At 37.3% G+C, this 24,421-nt stretch overlaps 1 pseudogene; it reads left to right on the top strand.

Annotated features, from left to right (window-relative positions):
• Positions 1 to 3,089: 3,089 nt before the first annotated feature.
• LOC124516146 (60S ribosomal protein L17-like) lies at positions 3,090 to 3,679 on the top strand (annotated as a pseudogene).
• Positions 3,680 to 24,421: the final 20,742 nt, after the last annotated feature.

Below are 24,421 nucleotides of genomic sequence, written 5' to 3' on the forward strand. Positions count from 1 at the left end.
TATTTTGACCTATGTTTGTTGCATACAGATTTAGAATTGGGATGTTTTCCTATGAGTTGACTCCTTTTATCATTATTAAATGTCTTTATCTCTAATAATGCTTCTTGCCTTAAAGTATGTTGTCTGATATTAACCAGCTTTCATTGGTTAGTGTTTGCATAGACAGTTGACCCTTGAACAACATAAGCTTGAACTGCATGGGTCCACAGGTATTTTTTTTTCAATAAATAAAGCACTGTAAATGTATTTTCTCTTCCTTATGATTTTCTTAATATTTTCTTTTGTCTATTTTATTGTACAAATACATTATATTATACATAATACATATGACATACAAAATGTGTGTTGACTATTTACATTATTGGTAAGGCTTTCAGTCAACAGTAGGCTATAGTTAAGATTTGGGGGAGTCAAAAATTATACATGAATTTTGGACTGTGCAGGGGGTCAGTGCCCCTAACCTGCATGTTATTCAAGGGTCAACTGTATATCTTTTTCCATCCTATTATTCCCAACCTTTCTATAGCTTTATATTTTATTTTGTAAACCACAAAATATATTCTGTTTGTTTGCTTGCAGCCTTTTCAGTTTGACAATCCTCATTTATATATTTTAGCCTATTTATATTTAATTTTTAACATAATTAGATTTAATGGTCTTTTTTCTTTTTCTATTCGATCCATTTTTTCCCTAATATTTCTATGACATTTTCTCTCTCCTTTTTTCAAGGTTTGATTTAGATTCTAGTTAGTTAACATACAGTGTAATAACAGTTTCAGTTGTACAATAATAGTTATTGAACACTTCCATACAACACCCAGTGTTCATCTCAACAAATGCATTCCTTAATCCCCATCACCTATTTCACCATTCCCCCACCCACTTCCTTCAATTTGTTCTCTATAGTTAAGAATCTATTTCTTGGTTTGCCTCCCTCTCTGTTTTTTTTCCCCTTTGCTCATTTGTTTTGTTTCTTAAATTTGATTTATGAGTGAAATTATATGGTATAATATAATTCTTCCTCTGACTTCATCTAGCACTATACTCTCTAGTTCTATCCATGTCATTGCAAATGGCCAGATTTCATTCTTTTTTATGGCTGAATAATATTCCATTGTATGTGTACATCACATCTTCTTTATCCATTCATCAACTGATGGACACTTGGGCTGCTTCCATATTTTGGCCATTGTAAATAATGCTACTGTAAACATAGGGGTGTGTGTTTCCCTTTGAATTAGTGTTTTCCTATTCTTTTGGTAAATCCAGTAGTGGAATTACTGTATCGTATAGTAATTCTATTTTTAATTTTTTGAGAAACCTCCATACTGTTTTCCAGAGTGGCTGCACCAGTTTGCATTCCCACCAATGGTGCAAGAGGGTTCCCCTTTCTCTACATTTTCACCAACACCTGTTGTTTCTTGTGTTGTTGATTTTAGCCATTCTGACAGGTGTGAGGTGATATCTCATTGTAGTTTTGATTTGTATTTCCCTGATGATAAGTGATGTTGAGCATCCTTTCATGTGTCTGTTGGTCATCTATATTTCTTCATTGAAGAAATGTCTGTTAATGTCTTCTGCCCTTTCTTAATTGGATTATTTGGGTTTTCTTGGTGTTGAGTTGTAGAACTTACTTATATATTTTGGGGGCTTAGCCTTTATTGGGTAGCTCATTTGCAAGTATCTTCTCCCATTTAGTAGGTTATCTTTTAGTTTTATTGACTGTTTCCTTTGCTGTGCAGAAGCTTTTAATTTTGGTGTAGTCCCAATAGTTTATTTTTGCTTTTGTTTGTCTTGATTCAAAAGACATATCTAGAGAGATGTTGTTATAGCTGATGTCAGAGAAATTATTGCCTGTGCTGACTTCTAGGAGTTTCATGGCTTCAGGTCTCAGATTTATGTCCTTAATCCATTTTGAGTTTATTTTTGTGGATTCTGTAAGAAAGTGGTCCAGTTTCATTCCTTTTCACGTAGCTGTCCAATTTTCCCAGTACTATTTGTTGAAGAGACTATCTTTTTCCAATTGGACATTTTTTCCTGCTTTGTTGAAGATTAATTGACCATGTACTTGTGGGCTCCTTTCTGGGTTTTCTATTCTGTTCCATTGACCTATAGGTCTATTTTTGTGCCAGTACCATACTGTTTTGATCACTACAGATTTCTTTGTGATATAACTTGAAGTCTGGAATTGTGATGCTTTCAGCTTTGCTTTTCTTTTTCAAGATTGCTTTGGCTATTCAGTGTCTTTTGTGGTGCCATACAAATTTGAGGATTATTTGCTATAGCTATGTGAAAAAAATTGTTGGTATTTTGATAGGGGTTGCATTAAATGTGTATGTTGCTTGGGGTGCCTGGATGGTTCAGTCGGTTGGGCGTCTGACTTTGGCTCAGGTCATGATCTCACAGTTTGTGAGTTTGAGCCCTGCATTGGGCTCTGTGCTGACAGCTCAGAGCCTGGAGCCTGCTTCAGATTCTGTGTCTCCCTCTCTGTCTTCCCCTCCCTGACTCATACTCTGTCTTTCTCTCTCTCTGTCTCCAAAATAAATAAATTAAAACAAAAAATTAACAAAACGTGTATGTTGCTTTGGGTAGTTTTGACATTAACAATGTTTGTTCTTCCATTCCATGACCATAGAATGTCTCTCCATTTCTTCATGTCATTTTTAATTTTTTTCATCAGTGTATCATAGTTTTCAGAATACAGATCTTTCACCTCTGGTTAGTTTTATTCCTAGGTATATTATTGTTTTTGATACAATTGTAAATGGGATTGAGTCCTTAATTTCTCTTTCTGCTGCTTCATTATTGGTGTGTAGAAATGCAAACAGATTTCTGTACATTGATTTTATATCCTGTGACTTACTGAATTCATGCATCAGTTCAAACAATTTTTTGATGGAGTCTTTCAGATTTTCTGTATAGAGTGTGATGTCATCTAAAAACAGTGAAAGTCTCATTTTTTCCTTGCCATTTTGGATGCCTTTTATTTCTTTTTGTTTTCTGATATGCTGCAGCTTGGACTTCCAGTACTATGTTAAAAAATAGTAGTGAGAGCTCTTTCCCTCAGCAGCCTGAGGTGATCTCTGAAAATGGTTCACTATTCACTTGACCCAGAAAACCCGACAAAATCATGCAAATCAAGAGGTTCAAATTTTTGTGTTCACTTTAAGAACACATGGGAAACTGCCCAGGCCATCAAGGGTATGCATATCCAAAAAGCCACCAAGTATCTGAAAATGTCACTTCGCAGAAGCAATGTGTGCCATTCTGATGCTACAATGGTGGAATTGGTAGGTGTGCCCAGGCCAAACAGTGGGGCAGGACACAGGGTCTGTGGCCCAAAAAGAAGTGCTGAATATTTACTGCACATGTTTGAAAATGCAGAGAGTAATGCTGAACTTAAGGGTTTAGAGGTAGATTCCCGGTCATTGAGCACATCCAGGTGAACAAAGCCCCAAAAATGCGGCATAGAACCTACAGGGCTCAAGTTCAGATTAACCCATACATGAGTTCTCCCTGTCACATTGAGATGATCTTTACTGAAAAAGAGCAGATTGTTCCTAAACCAGAAGAGGAGGTTGCACAGAAGAAAAAGATATCCCAGAAGAAACTGAAGAAACAAAAACTGATGGCCCGGGAGTAAATTCTGCATAAAATACATGCAAATAAAAGTAAAAACAGAAAACAAAACAAAACAAAAAAATAGTGGTGAGAGGGGACATCCCTGTCTTGTTCCTGACCATAAAAGAGCAGGTCTCAGTTTTTCCCCATTGAGTATGATATTAGCTGTGGGTTTTTCAAAGTGACCTTTATTATGCTGAGGTAGTTCCTTCTAAACCTACTTTGTTAAGGGTTTTTATCATGATTGGATGTTGTACTTTGTCAAGTGCTTTTTCTGCATAACAGAAAATGATTATCAATTGAGATAATCATATGGTTCTTATTCTTTGTTTTATTGATGTGATATATCACATTGATTGATTTGTGAATATTGAACCACATTTGCAACACAGGAATAAATCCCACTTGATTGCGGTGAATGATTTTTTAAAATATATTGTTGCATTTGGTTAGGTAGTATTTTATTGAGAATTTTTGCATCTATGTTTATCAGGGAAATTGGTCTATAGTTCTCTTTTTTAGTGGAGTTTTTATCTGGTTTTCATATCAGGGTAATGCTGGCCTCACAGAATGAGTTTGAAAGTTCTCCTTCCTCTTCTAGTTTTTGAAATAGTTTAGTATGGGGTGGGACACCTGGGGGGCTCAGTCGGTTAAGCATCCGACCCTCGACTTTGGCTTATGTCATGATCTCATGGTTAGTGAGATCAAGCCCCACATCAGGCTCTGTACTGACAGTGTGGAGCCTGCTTGGGATTCTCTCTCTCTCTCTCTGCCTCCCCGCCCCCAACATGCTCGCATGCTCTCTCTCTCTCTCTCTCAATAAAAATAAATAAATAAATAAATAAATAAATAAATAAATAAATAAATAAAAGAAGAATAGGTATTAACTCTTTAAATGTTTGGTAGGATTCACCTGTGAAGCCATCTGGCCCTGGACTTTTGTCTGTTGGGAGTTTTTTGATTATTCAATTCCTTTGCTGGTTATTGGTCTGTTCGAGTTTTCTATTTCTTCCTGTTTCACTTTTGGTAGTTTATATGTTTCTAGGAATTTATCCATTTCTTCCAGGTTGTCTAATTTGTTCACGTATAGTTTTTCATCATATTCTCTTACAATTTTATCTCTTTGGTTTTGGTTGTTTGTGTTTCTATGGTTTCAGTTCTCTGTTCTCTTTTATTTCGGATTTTATTTGAGTCTTTTTCTTTTTCTTTCTTTCTTTCTTTCTTTCTTTCTTTCTTTCTTTCTTTCTTTCTTTCTTACTGTTTTTATGAGTTTAGGTAGAGGTTTATCAACTTTATTATTTTTTTTTAAAGAGCCAGCTTCTGGTTCATTGATCTGGTCTATTGTTTGGATTTATTTTTAGTTTCTTTATCATTTATTTCTGCTCTAATCTTTACTATATCCTTCCTTGTGTTGGCTTTAGTCTTCATTTGTTGTTTTTTTTTATAGTTTCTTTAGTTGTAAGGTTAGGTTGTTTATTTGAGATTTTTCTTGCCTCTTAAGGTAGGCCTGTGTTGCTATATACTTCCCTCTTAGGACTACTTGTTTTATCCTTTTTCTCTCCTTTGATTTTTCTTCTATATAAAATATGTTTTATTCCAAATTTCTTTCTATTAAAGAGCTGTAGACATTAAAGATGACTAATTTTTTTGCCAGAGAGGGTCTACCTTTTTTCTTTAAGCAGATTAAGTGAGGATGGGCTGGTTACTTTAATCCAATCAGGTAATCACCTCTGGTCATCCCTTTTCCAGTGGCATATCTGTTTTGGAATTTGAACTGAGACTGTGAGGGTCTTTTCCTCTTAAGCACTGATGACTGCAGGTAATTCTGCTCTGTTCACAGGTTTCCAGGTTAAGATTTTAGCCAGTTACCCCACACAGGCTTCAGAATTCAAGAAATTGCTTGATGAGGAAACATGCTGTCTATTTGCCACCCTTCAGTCTCCACCCCTTTGCCCCCCATTTTCCACAAACCACTAAAGCTCTGCTGCTTTCTATGACCCCCAGAAGCAGTCTTCTCCCAGGGGCCAAGGCTGAACTCCCAGTTTCTAGCCGTGTCCAGCATTGGTAACTGCCCCTCACAAAACATAGCTACCAAATACTGAACATACAAAGATGATTAAGATCTATTTTCTTCCCACACAACAGAGCTTCCTAACCTTTTCCAAACCATGACACATATAGAAAATAATATTTTTTAAACGTCAAACTATAGTAAATAGAGGAGGATGTTAATAGCTAGAAATTTCTGGCCCAGAGCTCTTGCCAGTATAGGTCTTGACCAGATCACTCCACTTTACAAGTTTGCAACCTATGTGTGGCACTGGTTGAGACCCTTTGCCTTAATAAATTCATTCATCTTTTCTGGTCTTTCTCTTATGAAAGACTCTGTGAATACTTTCTCACACCCCTTGTCAGAGAACTAGTACTAACTCTAGATGCCTTTTGGATCTGGGATGATATGTAGGTGTGCCAGAATCCCTGTACCCTTCCTCATTCTGTGTCTCTATTCCATGGCTCATCTAGACTACTTATAGCCTTTAATTGGAAACATAAATTAACAACTTATTCGCCTGTTTGCCACCTGTTTCTCTTCTGTTCTTTCTCTGTATTACAGATTTTCCTCATCCAGAAGAACACAGAATTTCCATTGTGAGGAGTACAGTATAGTTGGTTGTGTAATAGCTGAGATAAAGTTATTATTTGCAATGGGAAAATGACTGAAACAAAATGACATGTATGGTTGAGTTTTTGTTTATTTGTTATTTTGTTAACTCTTTAAATTCTAAGTCTTTGGATAGCTTAGTATTTTACAGTTGATAAATAAAGATCCTCTGCAGTTCTTAGAAAATCTTTTGGTTTATAAAAATGTAAACTTAGGTCTACTTCACAAACAAATGTTTTATTTAATTTATAAATAGTTGAACCAGGAATATGTTGAGAATTTACTGTGATGCTTAGCTGAGGAATGATGCCTTATTAGAATGTATTCCCATATTAAAGTTTGATTGGTTCAATGTGATGTCCTTTTATGGTATGGTAAATATGTAGAGAGAACAATGGCCTATGGTGATGGCATTAATTCCTGCCACAATTACATTATATGGACGATGTAATTACTGTAAATACTAAGAATACTGGAATGGTGAGGATAGCAATATTCCCTAAACTGGTTTAGAGTTATCAGGTTGCTGCTGGTGGTAGAAGCCTTATAAATGGTACATAGCAGAAAAATAATGAAACTTTATGGGCTTCAGTAACTTCCCAGTCCTACAAAGTTTACAAATGAATTAGCAAACCCCAAATTGTTAAAGGCAAAGGATCCAATTACGATTCTCTGTTTAACTGCTAATAATGAGATCATTCTGTAACTATATATACTTCAGTTCATGATTTGGGGATTCCTAAGTAAAAAGAGATATTTTTACTAAAATAAACAAATAATAAAGTTAACTGGCATACATTATTAATTAGTAGATTAATAAGAGTATAAGGAACCAAGGTATACTGTAGGATGAGTTAAAGCACATTTAATGTTTAATGATTATTAAGGCAATGGGAGAAGGTATAAATAACCCCATTTCTCAATTAATTTAGGCATTTGTATCTATCAGTATAAGTTTTACAGTTTTCCAACTGCTTACACATATTTCATTGTAAAATTATTTCTAAGAATTTTGGATTTTTTTGTATAGATCAAGAATTGTTACCTTCTTATTAGTGATTAATAGTATATATGAAAAGTATCATTTTTATCTTCTAGTTATATTACTAATTAATTCTGTTAGTATTCCAGTCGATACTCTTGCCTTTTTAAATAGGCAGTATAAGATTGTAATTAACAATATTAATGGCTAACACTGTACTTTTATTGAGTATAATTTGTGTTTAAAATGTCTTTTTACAAATGACTTATTCATATCAGGATCCAAACAGAATTTACACACTGCATTTGGTAGACATGTCTCTTGAATATCTAATAGTTCCCCTTTCATGACATTTATTTACAGAATAAATTGGATCATTTGCCCCACAGAGTTTCTTATAGTCTATTTGGCTGATTACATCCTGATGGCATTATTTAATATGTTTCTGCATCTTCTATATTTTCTGTAAACCAGTAGTTAGGTCTAAAATCTTGACTGAATTCAGTTTTAAATCTTTTTGGCAAGAATACGTCATAGGTGGATACTGTATACTCTTTCAATTGCATCACATTAAGAGTAAGGTAATGTCTGGTTTTCCTACCATTATTACCATTAAAATGGATCTGTGGATTCAAGTGATATCAGACTGCTTCATTCATTAAAAAGAATTATGTCAACTTTTACCAAATGCTTTTAGGCAGCCATTGATAATCATTGCCAAGATCCATTATTTTCACTAGGGAATCTTAAAATGGTGATTTTCTAATTCTGTTATTCTGCATTTATTCATTATGACTTTTCTAAATTTTGTAAATTTTCCTTATTTTGTCTGTTTTATCTGTCATATATTATTGCTGATGTACGTTAAAGTCTCCCCACTGCATGTGTGTTTCTGATCATTTGTCCTCCTACATGTATTATTTTTATTCTACAAAATTTGATGCTATTATTTGCATATTATTATCTACTCCTTTTAAAGGGAGTGATGGTCTTAGGCCATTCACTTTTTAATCTTTTGTGGGTAGTCACAAAGCTGATGTATTATAAATTATACTACTTAAATAGGCTTCATTTTCTATGCCTTTTTGTCTTGAATTATAATTGGATAGTGTAAGTATTGCTACCTTTACACACCTTTTCTTCATATTTGCCTGATAATTTGTGCCTCTTTCACTGTTTTTGTTTCAATGCCTTTTCGTGGAGATAGGAGTTTGCTACTTTTTCTGTCCTCTCCCCTTCCCAGTCCTTAATAATTTAGTATAGGATAATTTAGTCTGATAATAAAACCCTTGTTGGTCTTATAATAGTGCACTATAAATATTACTTTAAAATAAAAACTAATGTTGTGGCCATATGTAAAATAATCATTTAAATTTATATTTTTTTATTTTTAACTTATTTCATGGGGTTCACACCTAACCTGGGAACCCTGAAACTGGTAATTAAAGCATGTTTTGAGACCTCAAAATTACTATGAAAAAGATGGTCTTTCTTTTCGTTAACGGGTCAACTGATATTTAATAAGGAATATGAGGTTTCTTGATTTTTAGGATAGATTTTAAAAAATACTATAACACAAAACAAAATGTTATCATTTTAGTTTTCCTGTATGATCCCGATCTAGGTCCAGTCTATTTTGAAACTAGTTCATATCATATGTGAAGGTATTTTTTAAGTTTCAGTCAAGGCAATTCTTTTTTCATGCCTTATTTTTCAGTTTCTTAAGTGATTCTGATTCAATAAGGTTTTCAACTTAATTTTATCATTAATAACTTAATTATGGTGGTAATAGTGTTTATTTAAAAGCAGATTCCAATGGTACTAAGGAATATGATGTTAAAAAGTATTACTTCAGCTGCTTCTTACTCTGGATTCCACTCCCCAAAGTAGCCACTGCTAATAGTTGCCTATTCGTAATGCTCAACCATTAAAAAAAAAAAAAAAAAAAGCCTGATTCTTTAAGTAATTTAGTCCAAGAAAGAAACAGTATCTGGTTCTTTCATAAATAACAGGATTTAATTTTAAATACTTTTAAATTTTAGTGACCCACAAAGCTAGAGATACTGAATAACATTGAAAATGTTAGTTAATGCTGAAACGGCCAAGTAAACATTTTTCTGTAATTTATTTTCCATTGTCTATTTTAAGTAAAAGCATACTACCCTTTAAAAAAAAAGACATTTTTCTATATTATAATAGGTGTAGCAAGTTTCACTATTCATGTAAAAATCAATATATAATTTTAGTGATTTCAGTTCTTTTTAAAAATGAAAGTATGGTTTATCAGTGGCATTTTATGTTTTTCATCTTAATGCAATCCTTTTAAGGCCATACATTCCAGTATCCAAGTTTTAAAGTAGTTTGTATACACCCAACATGCAAGGCCATGACTTTAATCATTTCCTCACCAGAACTTCAATTATGCCAAGCACTTTTTAATTATCCTGCATCCCACAAGTCTATTCTTAGTAAAAAGTCTGACTTGTACAGAGGCAGTATATTCCTCTGTGGCAAAATTCAACTTACCACTTTGCAACCCCACCCATGAAAAAGCCCTGTGAATTAAAAGCTACTAAATTAAGTGTGTATTTTTAACAGCTTCAATTTTCAAGTCAAGTTTGGCATAAAAGTTGAAGACATTTTTTTGAAGTACAAAAATGCTATGTTGGCATTTCATGGTGTTTTCAGAATGCAGTTCGTTTTTTGGGTTGTTTCCTTTACAAAGTTTCTTATAACATCGATTTTTTTTTTCTAAAGGGAATGTGTTTAATCATTTGCCCTATCACTTTTTATTTTTATGTTATTTAAAGAAGAAAATTCTGAACAAAGAAGAACAGTGATAGAAAAAGAGCTTACATGTGAGGACAGATCTATAGGGTAGGGGAAAAGGTTTGAGGCACAGTGGGTGGCAGGAGAAACACTGAGCTGAGTGGAGCTGGGTTTGGCATTTCATGCACAGATTAAAACCTGTAATGCAAACCCTGAAATTAAGAGAAAGTAAACTACATAAAATTATTGTATTGTTTTACTCTTTTTGCTTCCTAGTAATGGAAAATCTGTTTTGTTCAATGAATGCAAATACGATACAAAGTCATTCTAGGAAATGCTTGTACAAGGTTAATGCTTATAAGAGATGCTAAATACCTAATACTATATAATATATTAACTCAAGAAACAGTTCATAAGAACCTCTTACATGTAAAGTCCTATACTTTTTTATGTTATAATGTAGCTCCAATATTTACTGCCTCATGATCTACCTTAGGTAAATGCACTGTTCAAAATCTGAACTTAGGAAATGTGGGCTCAATCAACACAGTTTTCCTTGTTTTTCCTTGCCTTCGTCTACACTAGAGACTGGACTATCTAAAAACCCAATTCCCCATTTTGCTTTGCAGCTAAAAGTTGCATGCTGAGATTCTGACCAATGAGGTGTAAAGGGAAGGTCACTGGTGCCACATGGTGTCTTTCTGCCAGGGAATCTGCTAGAGCTGTTGTCATCACTAAGAGTGCTACAGCTCAATGCCAGGAGGAGCCTGGTTGTTGACCCAGGTCAATGGCATCCTTGACCACCATACTAGGTATGGACTCCCTACTCTGGGACTTCTTGTGGCATGAAATAAACCTCTTCTTGTTTAAATCACTTTTTTGCTGGGGTTCCTGTTACTCTTAGTTGCATGCATTACTAACTGGCTCAGTGAAAAAATTAGTTTGGCAATAAGCATGACAGTGACCTTCCCATTCCAGATTGTGCTAGCCAGTCTCCAAGGTGGTCCACAACAACTCCCATCTCCTTCACACCCTCATGTAGTCCCCTCCCACAATCTCCGAGCATTGGTTTAGGATAGGCTTCTAATAGGACATGGCTTCTAAAGCCCTGTGACACTGTAAAAATTAAATTAAAAATTTAACAGTATCTCTAAAATGACTTATACTTTCTTTTTATGGAATGTCACATCTTTCTTTTTGTATGACCTATTTTCTGGTCGATTATAATATATATCCTTTAGTAGAATGAGAAAATTTAAATCATTTTCAAAATTGATTTCTGGGAAAACCACTTATATAATACTATACACCAGGCTCTTTCCTGTGTTCTTTAACTTCATTTACTGGCTTTTTTCTTTAATTTTTTTTAATGTTTATTTATTTTTGAGACAGAGAGAGACAGAGCATGAACGGGGGAGGGTCAGAGAGAGAGGGAGACACAGAATCTGAAGCAGGCTCCAGGCTCTGAGCTGTCAGCACAGAGCCCGACGCAGGGCTTGAACTCACGGATCGTGAGATCATGACCTGAGCCGAAGTCGGACGCCCAACCGACTGAGCCACCCAGGCGCCCCAACTGGCTTTTTTTCTTCAAGTGACTTTTTGAGAGATTATTTCAACCACTTGGCATTTGGAGAAATTGAGGCAGAGAGGTTAAAAATCCTGCCCAAGACCACACACGTAGGAGGTAGAAGACCTGGGATTTGAGCCCAATGAAGCTGGTTCCAGCATTTGTAGTCCTCTCACCACATAAAAATCACCTGCAGTTCTAGTAACCAAAGAAAACTGGCCTTCCTTCTATAGATATGTATCTACATTTGCAGTGTGTAAGTTATTTACTTTATTTAGCATAACAAGTCAGTTCCTACCAGCATTCACAGTTCCGTAAGTATCATTGTTCCTCAGAGTTTTCAGCATATATAAAAAAGCTGAATGTTACCTGCTTTCCGCTGGTGAAGCCAGCTCTATCAGTCAGTGTCCACCCAGAGTGAACATACTACAGAAAAATAGTTACGAGTATGTCCAAGGAAATGAAGGACCAAAAAAGGGAAGGCGTGTTCACCTAAAGATTGGCTGGAGGCTGGATGCTGCTACCATGCCCAAGACAGGAGCAGCAGAAAGGCAGATGTTGTTGCCTTGACCTCAGGAGCCACTGTGCTCCTGACGCTGCTGGAACCTAACTGCAGCTGACTTACAGGAAGCAGGGAGTTCTGCAGCACTGGAAATGAAGCTAGGCAGACTTTATTACATCCCACAATTCAGCAACCTTTTGTGAAGCATTCTATTACACTGTGGAAGTCATCAGGGTTATGTTTCAATCACAATGCCTGAGAGGCTAACTTTAAAACAACCACATTGACAATCCTACACTTCCTTGGCTATGTTCTTAATATAGAACCTCTTCTAAGGTTCTTGGCTTGATTGGAAAGAAAACGACAATTAAAATAAATTAAAAAAGAATCCTACTGATGTTACACGAGTCCAGGAATCCTGCTGTCCAAACCATGTTGCCTGTCAAGGGGCTCAAGGTTGCCTGGTGCCCTGCAGTGTTTGTCGGAGCTACCTCCAACAGGAAGTCCTCCTCATTCCCAGTCTCTGCCAGTGTCTCCCATCGGCAATTCTCTCTGAGATACAGCTGGAAAGAGAGTATGGAAGAGACTGGAGTATGCAGACTTCCAGTTGCCTGCAATGGAAGAAAAACAGGATAGACACGGAGCTGAGGGCTAGTGGCCAAGGAGCAGACTGGTCTTAAAAATGTTGACCTCCCGGGGCACCTGAGTGGCTCAGTTGGTTAAGCATCTGAATCGATTTTGGCTCAGGTCATGATCTCATGATTTGTGAGACTAGGGACCCATGATTGAGACCCACATCGGCTCTGAGCTGACAGCAAGGAGCCTGCGTGGGATTCTCTCTCTCTGCCCCTCCCCTTCTCTCTCTCTCTTGCAGAATACATAAACATTAAAAAAAGCAAACAAACATTGACTTCCCCTTGACATGTTTTCCTTCCTTTAACGTGCTTTTCCATGTTGTTAAATATTCCACAATTAATGGCCGTATTATATTCTCTATTATTAACACTCTGATTAAGTTTATTTGCTGCCTTTCTTAGTGTTAATTTTCCTCATTTTCTTTGAAATTTTAGTTTTATGACTTATTTTATGTGGGAGTTTACATCTTCCTCTTCTCCAAGCCTCCCAGTCTATCAGTTTTTTGGTTGCCTCTACACCTCTAGCCCAAGGCATGATCTTAGTCGGTGGTTCTGGCTTCTGTCCCTTGGTGATTGGAAATATCAGAGAGATCCAGTCATTAAGCTGGCGAAGAGTAACACTGTCCTGGCTTCCAGCTTTAGTAAGGACACCTGACTCTGTCATTCCACAGAAGTCCAACTCTGGGCTGCCTGAGGCCTCAGCTCCTGCTTAGTGCTACCGATTATCTATTGCCCTACTTTTGAATATGACCATGACTTTTCTTTACATAAAAACATTGGTATGTTTATAGTAGTGAGAGGAATGTAAAGCATGAATACTTAGTGTCATAGTAATGACTAATCTGTCTTAATACATTTAGTTGATTTGCTTTGCTTTCTTTAGGTAAATGATCATATTGCCCAACAATAACAAGAACTGGAACCACCATTTAATCAGTACTTAATACATGGTGGGTACACTCTGCTGTGTGCTTCAACTGCATGTTAGGACTTGGAAATGGGCAAGATTCCTGCTGTCTTTTCCAGGGGTAGCTGTCAGATTGTGAAAACAAATAGCAATGCAAATAATTCTGTTCACATCAATGCAAATGAATTTTGACTGGTAGATTGTAGATCTTTGTAAGTAAAATTCTCATTGAACAGGTCTTGCCATCATATCTGTTCCCTCAGTAATTGAAGAGTTGAGTAAAATCTTTGGTACGTGTCTGTTTTATATTTGTGTAAGAGTTGTGATTTTACTTTTTTGAAAATTACACTTTAGCAGACATGATATCTTCTAATCTTCAAAACCTGAGAAATAGCTGTTATTCATATTTAGTAGATGAAAAAACTGAGACAGATCACATGGTTTACCTGCTCAATGTCAAATTAACTAGTAAGTGGCCAAGCTGGGATTTAAACACCCAATTTTGCTATCTTCAAGATCTCTGCTCTTATAGTTTATTGTTTGCCTTGGAAAAACTCCATTTGCTCACAGAATGTTTTTTTTTTTTCAAAAATATATTGGGTGGGAGGGAGGAGAAGGTGGGTGATGGGCAATGAGGAGGGCACCTGTTGGGATGAGCACCGGGTGTTGTATGGAAACGAATTTGACAATAAATTTCATATTAAAAAATATATGTTAGCATCATCAAAACAATAACTAATATTTATTAAGTGTTTACTATGTGTTATGCATGAAACTGTTTATATGGTTTAACTCATTTAATAGATGAGAAAACTGAGCTTAAAGAGGCTCAATAACTTGATCAAGGTTTTCCATGCTATTTCTAGCTTTTTCCTTCTTCTAATGCAGTAGTTTCAGCATTAGTTTCATGTAAGAATTATCTACAGAGCTCTTAAAAATCAGTTTATCAGAATTTCTTAAAGGATCCTAGCTGATTCTAATATATAGAATCATTATGTAAGTGGGACCATTTAACACCTTGCTTTCCTAACTAGCTGATACTTAAGAGAATTATACAAACCTGCAGTGCCCGTTTTTTTTTTTTTTTTCCTGATACAGCTTGGAAAAGGAATAATGGGGCTGAGATCTATGTTATTCTGAAGCTTGAGTGTCTAGAAGTGGCCAGAGTTTAAACAGAAGCATTTGGAAAATTTGAGGTCAGCCCAAGGTCAAATCATGACAGGAGCATAGCACATTGAGAAACCATCTCACTGGTAAGTAAATGATTTTTACATTGACTCCCCAAATCAATAAGATCAGCCTTGTAGTACCCACCAATAATACTTATAAACGTCAGTATTTTTTAAGGAAATGTTCTCTGTGATTTAGAAAATTATTTGGATGCCCTATTCGTATTTTCTACAAACTTCCTCATCCCCCTTGACCACAGAGGCAGACAGGGTGGCTTAAAAGCCATTAGCAATCTTTCATTCTTGCCTTTTTCTGCATAATGGCTTGAAAGCTAGGATACTCAACTTTCTAAGAGACTACCCACTGGAGGTGACCATGTGACCAAATTCTAGCTGGTAGTATGTAAGTCATTGTATGAAACTTTGAAACTGCTCTTTTAAAGGGATAAATTAAGGTCCCCTGACCCTGATGGGAGATGAGGCATGAGGCAGTATAGCAGCCATCTCATGACCATGTGGAGAAAAGCCACATGCCAGGCATGGGGGAGCAGAAAGATAGGACTGACCCTGGTTTGTCAATGATCTGGAGCTGCAGTCCTTGACAGCCTCACATAAGACACTTTATTACCTAAAAGAGTTAGCTCTCTTAATCACTCAAGCCACTTTCAGTTGTTGTGCTTACAGCTAAAGTTAGTGCCCTAACTAATAATTGCCAAAACATGGATGTAATAACGCATTTTTTGGTCATTTTATTTGAAAAACCATAGGCAACCAAAAGTTTATGAAAGCAAGGTAATGTTCAGTCAGTTGAATTAAATCCAGTAGGGAATCTACACAGGATCCCTAAGTCAGATGTTTCTTTTTTGGTTTTTTAAGTCAGCCATGTATGGTGATGTCTCCATACCCTAGTTTTCATTCTTATCTCAAATTAACTGGTAAGTTGTAACTAAAAATATATAATGTTACATTAGTTAAACAAGGCGGCAATTAGAGGTGGTTCTAATACCTTAGCAGCCTAGTGTACGCAAAGTAAAATGAAAGCCTTTAAATGCCTCCCAGGTTAAGAAGTCAAAACCTGAAGACAACCAATCACAACCAACCAATTAAGCTTTTCCTAATAAAGCAAATGCTTCACCTATAGCCAGTCAGGCAATTTCCTTGCTTTCTTCTACCTCTTCACTATAAAAGTCTCGCAGGTAGCTCCTGTCAGTGGAACACTCCAATTCACTTCCTGTTTGGTGCTACCCAATTAGAAACAATATTTGCTCAAATAAGTTCTTAAAATATTTAATATACTTCAGTTTATGTTTTAACAATACCCAATACAACTAAATACAACTCCTATTTCTTTCTCTTTAATAGTAAACATTACAAAACCTAACAGTTAGTAGTTACCAGCTTTCTTTTCTTAGATTCAATTGTAACGCAAAAATCTGGAAACAGAATCAATTTGATGTCTGATAACATAAAACTGGCAGGTAACTTAGGGCTTTACACGTCTTATCATGAGAAACATTGATCAAACTCACAATGGCATTGTTAGAAAAATGTGCCATTTTGTTGGAGCTCCTGACTGCCTTTTTTTTTTTTTTTAACTTTTCATATTCTTCCTTCGTGAGTGTTCCACTCAATCCTCAGATAGTCTGTTTGTTCATACTTCAGACTACTAATATGGTAAAGTCTCTTATTTCTTGTGACTGAAGAATAATTTAAACAGAATATTTAGATTAAATCTAGGATATTTAGTTTAAAATAGTGAGTTTTTAGATAGAAAAATACTATGATTGACCTATATGATGTTTAGACAGTATAGTACAATGTACTTAACTCTAAAATTTTTCTGTACATACAATCTTTAAAAAAAAATAATAATTCAGAGTGCATACTCTTTCCTGCCCAACAGAGCTTACTTTTTGAGGGGAAAAAAATTGAGGGTGGGATGGGGGAGAAGGAAAGATGCATATAAATCATTCTACTATTTTTTGTTTGTTTGTTTTATTGAGCTACAATTAGCAAATAGAATTTTAAGGTATTTAAAGTGTACTGCATGATTTGATATACGAATACATTGTGAAAGGAGTCCTCCTGTCTAGGTAACACATCTGTCACCTCACATATTTATCTTTTTTGTGTGCATGAGAATATTTAAGTTCTATTCTCTTAGCACATTTCAGTTATATAATACAATGTTATCAACTGTAATCACCATTTAATATGTTAGATGCTCGGATGTTACTGATCTCACACCTGAAAGTTTGAGAAAATTTTCTTTAACAATTGTTATGTCAACAATTACAGCCTTTTCATAGGAAGAAAGAATTTACTTCTCAAAACTGAGTAAATTGTCATGGAAAACTCATTTTGAGTAGTGCAAGTAACCCATCCTTTTCTATATGGATTGTCCTTATTCTCTTTGTTAGTAATGGAGAGACACAACCATTACAGTTTTCTCAAAAGAGATGAATAAGCTGTGGGAGGTGTTTTGGAATGAACATGTCATTTCATCAGAAGAGCTTTATAGAACACATTGCACTGATGTCTTGCACCAGTGGAATTTTCTGTCAGAATCTATAATCCCATTTGGTCTAGGTTGACCATATCAATGCTGCCTGAAAGGATTGTTCATAGGATTTCACTCCACCCAATACAGAAATGTTTTCCTTGATAATGGAGCTATGGAATTTCTTTGGTGTCATCTCATGGTGTGAGGTTTACATACATAGTAAGCCATTTGTCACAAAGTTCATTGATGAAGAGATAAATTCTCATGTGTTATTTTTAATTTTTGAGTGTATATTACTGCCATTCTAAGACTTTAGGTATTCCAAGGTCTCAGGAAAATAGACACAAGGCACTTTGTTGTACTGAACACATTTTGGTCAGCAGGGAAGGAGCCAGGAGCAGTAATCTACAGAAAGAGCCTGACTTGGGAGTGCACACACAAGACCAGGACAGGGTCCAAGAGGAGTAAGAGTCAGCCTTAATTCTAGCAAAGTTTGGACATGAGTATTCAATCAGATGAGTGGGACACAGCTGTGAAGTAGACAGAATAGAAGAAGGAGATGCTAGCTCTCCAGCTTTTTTCCATTTCCGTTATAAGTTTATATGCATCCAGCTCCTCCTTCCTTCCATCACTCCAGTCACACTGGAATTGCTGACCCTCCCCTGTCTGACCCTAAATCCTCCACTGTGCCCTAAATCACAGCCCCTCAGTGCACATTCAGAACTGGCTCAGAAAATCATCTCTCCTTTCTTCTATGTTTTAAACTTCTCATTTTCTACAGCACTTACACATATTTAAGGTTTCTCAACCCCACATCTTGGTTCTCTTTACCACCCATTCTCCCCTTTCTAAGGCAGGGCTTCTTTAAGCAGTTCTGAATGTTTGTCTCTACTTCTGTACCTCCCATTCTCTCCTCAACCCACTAAGCCTAACTTCTGCCCCCATAGCTCCATTTTGCAGCTGTTCAAGTCACTCCAGATTCACCAGCCACCTCCTCATGCAACGTGCCAGCCAACTGATCAGCTCCTGCTCCGTCAGCCTCATCTCCTGCACTTGCCCCACACTCCTGGGCATCCATCCCCACCAGCCTCCTCTCCAATCTTCGAGTCCCCCAAACTCTTGCCCACTTCCAGGCTTTTGCACTTGTTCTCCCCGTAGCCTGGGATTCTCTCCCTGGCTGGGTCATTAGCATCCCTCAGGTCTTGGCTCAGGTATCCATTCTCAGAGAGGCTTTCCCCAGAACACGCATGGGCTGTGACCTTGGAAACACCATTTAACCCCTCCGTGGTTCAGTTTCTCATCTATAATTGAGGAAATAACTGCACCTATCTCCTAGGATTGCTGTAAGGATTAAATGATATTATACACATGTAGTATTTAGAACAAGACTTGATATACAGCAGTAATTTAAGATTAATTATAAGTAACTGTTTACTATTATAGGTAACATCTTCATGTTATCTCCCTCTTCTTCCCCTTTGTCACACTTCCGAGCTATGATTACATTATTTGTTCGCTTATTGTGTTAGCATGGTAGGATGCAAGGTCCAAAAGGACAAAAGATTCATCTGCCTTGTTGGTTTGTCTACTCTTTACAACTTGCTTGAAAGTGGAGCGTGGTAAGGCTCAATACATTTGGCACTTCAACCTCTCTCTTACCTTGTGCTACATTTGTCATTGTCGATCATGCTATTCTTCCTGAAACCCTTTTGTGGTTTGTTTTGTTTTGTTTTTGCCTCCTTGTCTTCCTGTGCTCATACCTTTAAATTCCAGGATGTGTCTGAGAGGGTACAGGACAGAACAGGGGCATGGAAATGGGTGGATGAGATCTGGGGAGATGCTGCTGCCCCACACAATGAGCTGGGTTCACAGCTCTGGCAAGAGGAGGGAAGAATGGGTGGAGCTGCTGGGCATAACTGAAGAGGGAAACCTAAACTGAGCCGGCATGGGATGGAGTCAGGAGTGAAGGGCTTGGGCTTGCTGTTAAGGCTCTTAATTGATTCAGCATATATCAAGCACCCCTAGGTGTCCAACTGAGCTAGATGTTAGATTTTTAAAATATAAACGAAGATCTCAAATATAAACAAATTCTTGTAATTTACTATAGAAGTGCTTTGTAAAGGTGTGCGCGAGATACAACGTTGGTAGTGAGGAGGGGGTGATCATTGCTGGGAGAGCTGCAAGATTCAAGAGGAGCAGAAATATGAAACGGGCCTTAAATTTATCACATCAACTAGGGAGAGAAATTCTAAGCTGAGGAAATGGTACATACAAAAATACAGAAAGATTTCTCATCAATATTTAATATGGAGGATGGAGCTGACATGAAGACCCACCTCCTACAAAACATATGGAAATTTTTAGTATTCCTGTGATTGTTATAAAGGTGATGTGACTTTTTGAGGATAAAGTTGTATATGCATTTTAAATTCATTTTATTTTGGAGTAAATCCCTCCTCTAATTCAGGGCTTGCTGTGAGAGATGGCTACGAGGCAGTCTTGAGGCTTCTGAATACTGAATTCCAACTTTTATGACAGTTCCAGTTTTAGAAGGGAGAAAGGATAGATGGGTGGATAAGTGAGTTAACTGGATCAGTATATGGATAGATGGGAGGATAGGAGATGGATGCCAAGGAATCCAGTAGAGAATTGGCATGGTGTTGCTTTGAGTGATGTACCCAGATGGGTGACAACAACATGGTAGCAATCCACATGTTCCTAAGCCTGTTCCTGCACACAAAATTTTATTTTATTATAATAACAGTAATTATTGAGTATCTACTCTGTATTAGATATTGTTCTAGGTTCTTTTTATAAATCATCTCTAACTACCCTGGAAGGATAGTATGAAGAACCTGAGACTTGGAGAATTAATTTACCACCCAAGGTAACACAGCAAGTAAATCTACTTAAATCTAAAGCTCATGCATCATGAGGACAATTCCTACTTTTTGCTAAGCAAGGACACAATTTGTGTCTATTTGCCACTTTCAAACTTAATCACTGCTCTGCCTCGACAACCTCTCCAACTCATGCTATAAAGAGCAGTGAAGAGGGGCGCCTGGGTGGCGCAGTCGGTTGAGCGTCCGACTTCAGCCAGGTCACGATCTCGAGGTCCGTGGGTTCGAGCCCCGCGTCGGGCTCTGGGCGGATGGCTCAGAGCCTAGAGCCTGTTTCCGATTCTGTGTCTCCCTCTCTCTCTGCCCCTCCCCCGTTCATGCTCTGTCTCTCTCTGTCCCAAAAAAAATAAATAAACGTTGAAAAAAAAAATTAAAAAAAAAAAAGAGCAGTGAAGAATGACACAGCCGTTTCATTTTTGTGATGTTTCTCCTTTAGTATAACTGGTTCTTCTTCTAGCACTGAATGACATTTGCAACATAAAATGCTTTCTTCTGTGTCTAAACATGCCCCCACCACAGTCAATTTATTCCTGGAATGTTCCTATTTCATGCCTCTCCAGACAGAATTATAATACTGTATCCGTTGTGCTTTCTGTTGTTTGCAACTGAACCCTTCTGGTTGGGCTATGGGAATTGTTGCCAGCTATTAGATGCTTTACAGAATTATGGGAAAAGCTCTAAGAACAGACTCTATACTGAGCTTCTAGGAACAGCTCCTACTAGTTTCCAAAAATCACACAGCTTCTGCATGGCTAAGAACCTCACAGTCTTTTCCTGACATTTTTTCAGGAAACTGATGACGAGAAACCTTTGCTACTAACCAAAGGCATGAGATGAAAGCCTCCCACCCTTTCTCTCCACTCAGGAGCTGCTTCATGAGCATGCAACTTATGCAGTTGTTCAAGATCCCATGCTGAGAAAGATACCATTCTTGGGACTTCAACACTCTGAGGTTGCCATCTTGAAATTCCTACTGTATCTTCAAATTTGTGTTTTTGTTTAGGACAGTGGATTTGGCACTGGGAGCTTGGAACCTCTCAGCTCCTTCCTCCTGCCACCTCCCTGTGACAAGTTCTTGGCCAGTCTGTACCTCATCCCCTGGCACCGCAAGCCTCCATGGTCCAGCTACGTTGGCCTCCCGGGCGTGGGAGTGAGAACGCGGAAGACGGAGATTGGTTCTGGTCAGGCGCATGCGCCCTGGGGCATCTGTGGGAAGAGCGGGCCGCGAAGTTCTAGGAAGTCCTCCTGACAAGCTGATGACAGCACCAAGCTTTAGGTGACACGGTGGGGGGCGAGTCTCTTACCTGCCTCTGTCCTGGTGCTTAGGACGTCTGGCCGTGGAAGTGACAGCACTGACAGGTGGCCCATCCTCTGGACTGGGGTGGCAGGCCTTGGGAAAGAGAGATGCCTGACTGGACTCCGGGAGGTTTCGGTCCTGCAGCAGGTGAGAAAGGAAACCCAGCAGCCAGTGTGCAGAATTGTGGGCAGGGCCCCTGCGCGCGGGAGAGGAGTGTCTGCACTCATAACCTGAGTGCCCCCGCCATTCTGGGAGTGTGACATTAAATGACAAAGAAGGAAAAAAAAAATCCACCCTGACAAGTTGTGGGAAAGACTACAGAAGGAAGGAAAATTTTTTTCCTGCCTTTTGTAAAAGGCCCACGCATTTTCATTTACAGCAAGGAGGTTGGAATGGATAGTGAGAAAGACAGCCTGCTTTCTCTGCCACGATTACCTACATCGTGACTCTGGCAAGAGTTGTACCCCATTTGTACACTAGACTCCATGGAGCAGGGCTGGATCTGGCTCAACACTCTTTTATCCCCAGTTCAGGATACAGGAACCTGTCACATAGTAAGATCCCAATATTTGCAGAATTAAATTGTTAATCATCCATTTTTTATATGTTCAGGTTATTAACCTGTATATCTAACGGTGTATTTTCTCCCGCCATAGTTCATATTAACTGGAGATCTTCACTAATGGTGACAAATTCATATTCAAATACAGCGGGTTAGTTGGAAAAAATAGGTATATGAATTATACTCAGTGATTTCATGTACTGGGCAGAGCTAATACAAATATGGTACCATATGTCTATTGTGCTTAGTGAATTAAATCACTTATTATGCCATTACGAAAACATTAATAATGTTTACCCAGCCACAGAAACCACCAATATGAAATTAAATTCCTACTAGTCTTCATCTTTTGAATTTCACAAACTGGAATTAATTTCAAAGGGAACATGCCTGGCTGAAGTGTATTAAGAGTGGGGAAAAATCACTGAAAATTCTATGGAAAAATTACTTTGATTTAAAACAGGAATGCCCTGAGCAGAATCAGACTTTTCATATACTTCTCACCATCTCCAAAATGGAAAGTAAGAGTATTTCTACCAAAAGGTTTTAATTAAAAAGGATTTTGGCATGTGTGTGTCTATAAAAATATCTCTTAATTACAAAGATGTAAAGTTAAAGCTTTTACCTGAGATTTAATTAATAGTCTCAATTGTGTAGCTATGGATTAAATGATGGTGAGGATGCCTGGGAAATTGTTGGATGATCAGATCTTCCAGAGCAATTCAGGAAGCAAAACTACACCTCCCAGAACTTATCTGGCTCTCCAAGAAGTGGTGTGGGGCAGAGGGCTTACTCCAAAGATTCTTTAAATTTATAGGATCAAAGAGGTTGTTGGAATCTCTGGCCTTAGATGTTTTGTTCAGCGGCTGCATCATGGAAATCTGGCCTGACAGCCTGACAGGTCCTGAATTAGATCTAGTTATAACTCAGAGCATATGAGTTACTTAATGGGAATCAATGAGGCAATTGTGTGAGTATCTGGTTGTGATAGCCTACAGTCACGGTCTGGCCCTTGGGCCTAAATAGGAAATAAGGGAATTCTGGTTCATTCAGGAAAGGTGGAACAGAGAATGTTGACTTTAAATATCCTGATAATTTTGTCTTTCATATCAGTTTGACTACAGGATTTATCCTAATCTATTGTGCCTCCAAATTAAATAGTTACATTGACAAAGTGTAACTATGATACAACTATAATTTATAACCGCAATAAATGTTATCTACCCAGGTAATCCAGGATAATCTTCCTATCTCAAACCCTTAATTTAATTATATGTGTAAAGTCCTTTTTGACCCTATAAAGTGACATTCATAGGTTCCAAGGGATTAGGACTTATGTATTTGGGGGGGGGTGACATTAGTCAGCCTAACATGCACTCCGTTTGAAAATGTGCTGAGACTCAAACCTATTTACTACCTACTACTCCTGAACAGAATATCTAAGGATGGAGATTCCAACGACCTTTCTGACTACCAATAAACCTAGATTTCTGATGAAGTTTATTTTAAGACAGTTGTTTGGGGGAATATCTGACAAGATAATTTCTGTTTTTAAGTATCCAGACTAATTTAGATAGTTTTCAAAGATCCTGAGGGTTAGACTTGAATTAAATTTTATTGTGGTCATTTTTTTTATATGTTATTGAACTTCCTAAGTTATTATGTGTTTCTGCATGTTTTTGATCAGCCATGTGGAAGCTATAAGACATTGATTCTGGGAATGTTTCAACACTGTTTGATTTTTAACATCTTGGGACTGATGGGTTACGTTTTGAATCAGATTAGGGCTGAATTAATATATTTTTTAATGAGTTTACACCTAACAGATCATTTAAGACATTTTAAATGACTTTAAACATAGTTACTGGATTATTATTGTTGAAGCTTAAATGAAATGGATTGTTTCAGAATCCAAACTTTATTTTTTTTTAACTATCTTTTTAATGTTTATTATTTGTTTTTGAGAGAGAGAGAGAGAGAAAGAGAGAGAGAGAATATGAGTGGGGGAGGGGCAGAAAGAGAGGGGGACAAAGAATTTGAAGCAGGCTTCAGGCTCTGAGCTGTTAGCACAGAGCCCAACACGGGGCTCAAACTCATGAACTGTTAGATCATAACCTGAGCTGAAGTTGGATGCTTAACCATCTGAGCCACCCAGGTGCCCCAGTATCCAAACTTTAAATACAGGGCTATCCCGTCTTTTCTTGCTTCATGGGACATTCTGAATACTGTGTATCTCATTATACAATTTTCTTTGTCTTTTTCTTTTGCCGTTGTTGAATATTTTGGTGAATTGGAAAATGTAGCTTTCAGAACCACCTCATAAACTTTCTTGGACTTGAAATGTT

This window comes from Lynx rufus, unplaced genomic scaffold (assembly GCF_022079265.1).
Source record: "Lynx rufus isolate CCGP_SWC_20201006 ecotype Redwood Valley unplaced genomic scaffold, mLynRuf1.p SCAF_2, whole genome shotgun sequence".
Taxonomy (NCBI): Eukaryota; Metazoa; Chordata; class Mammalia; order Carnivora; family Felidae; genus Lynx; species Lynx rufus.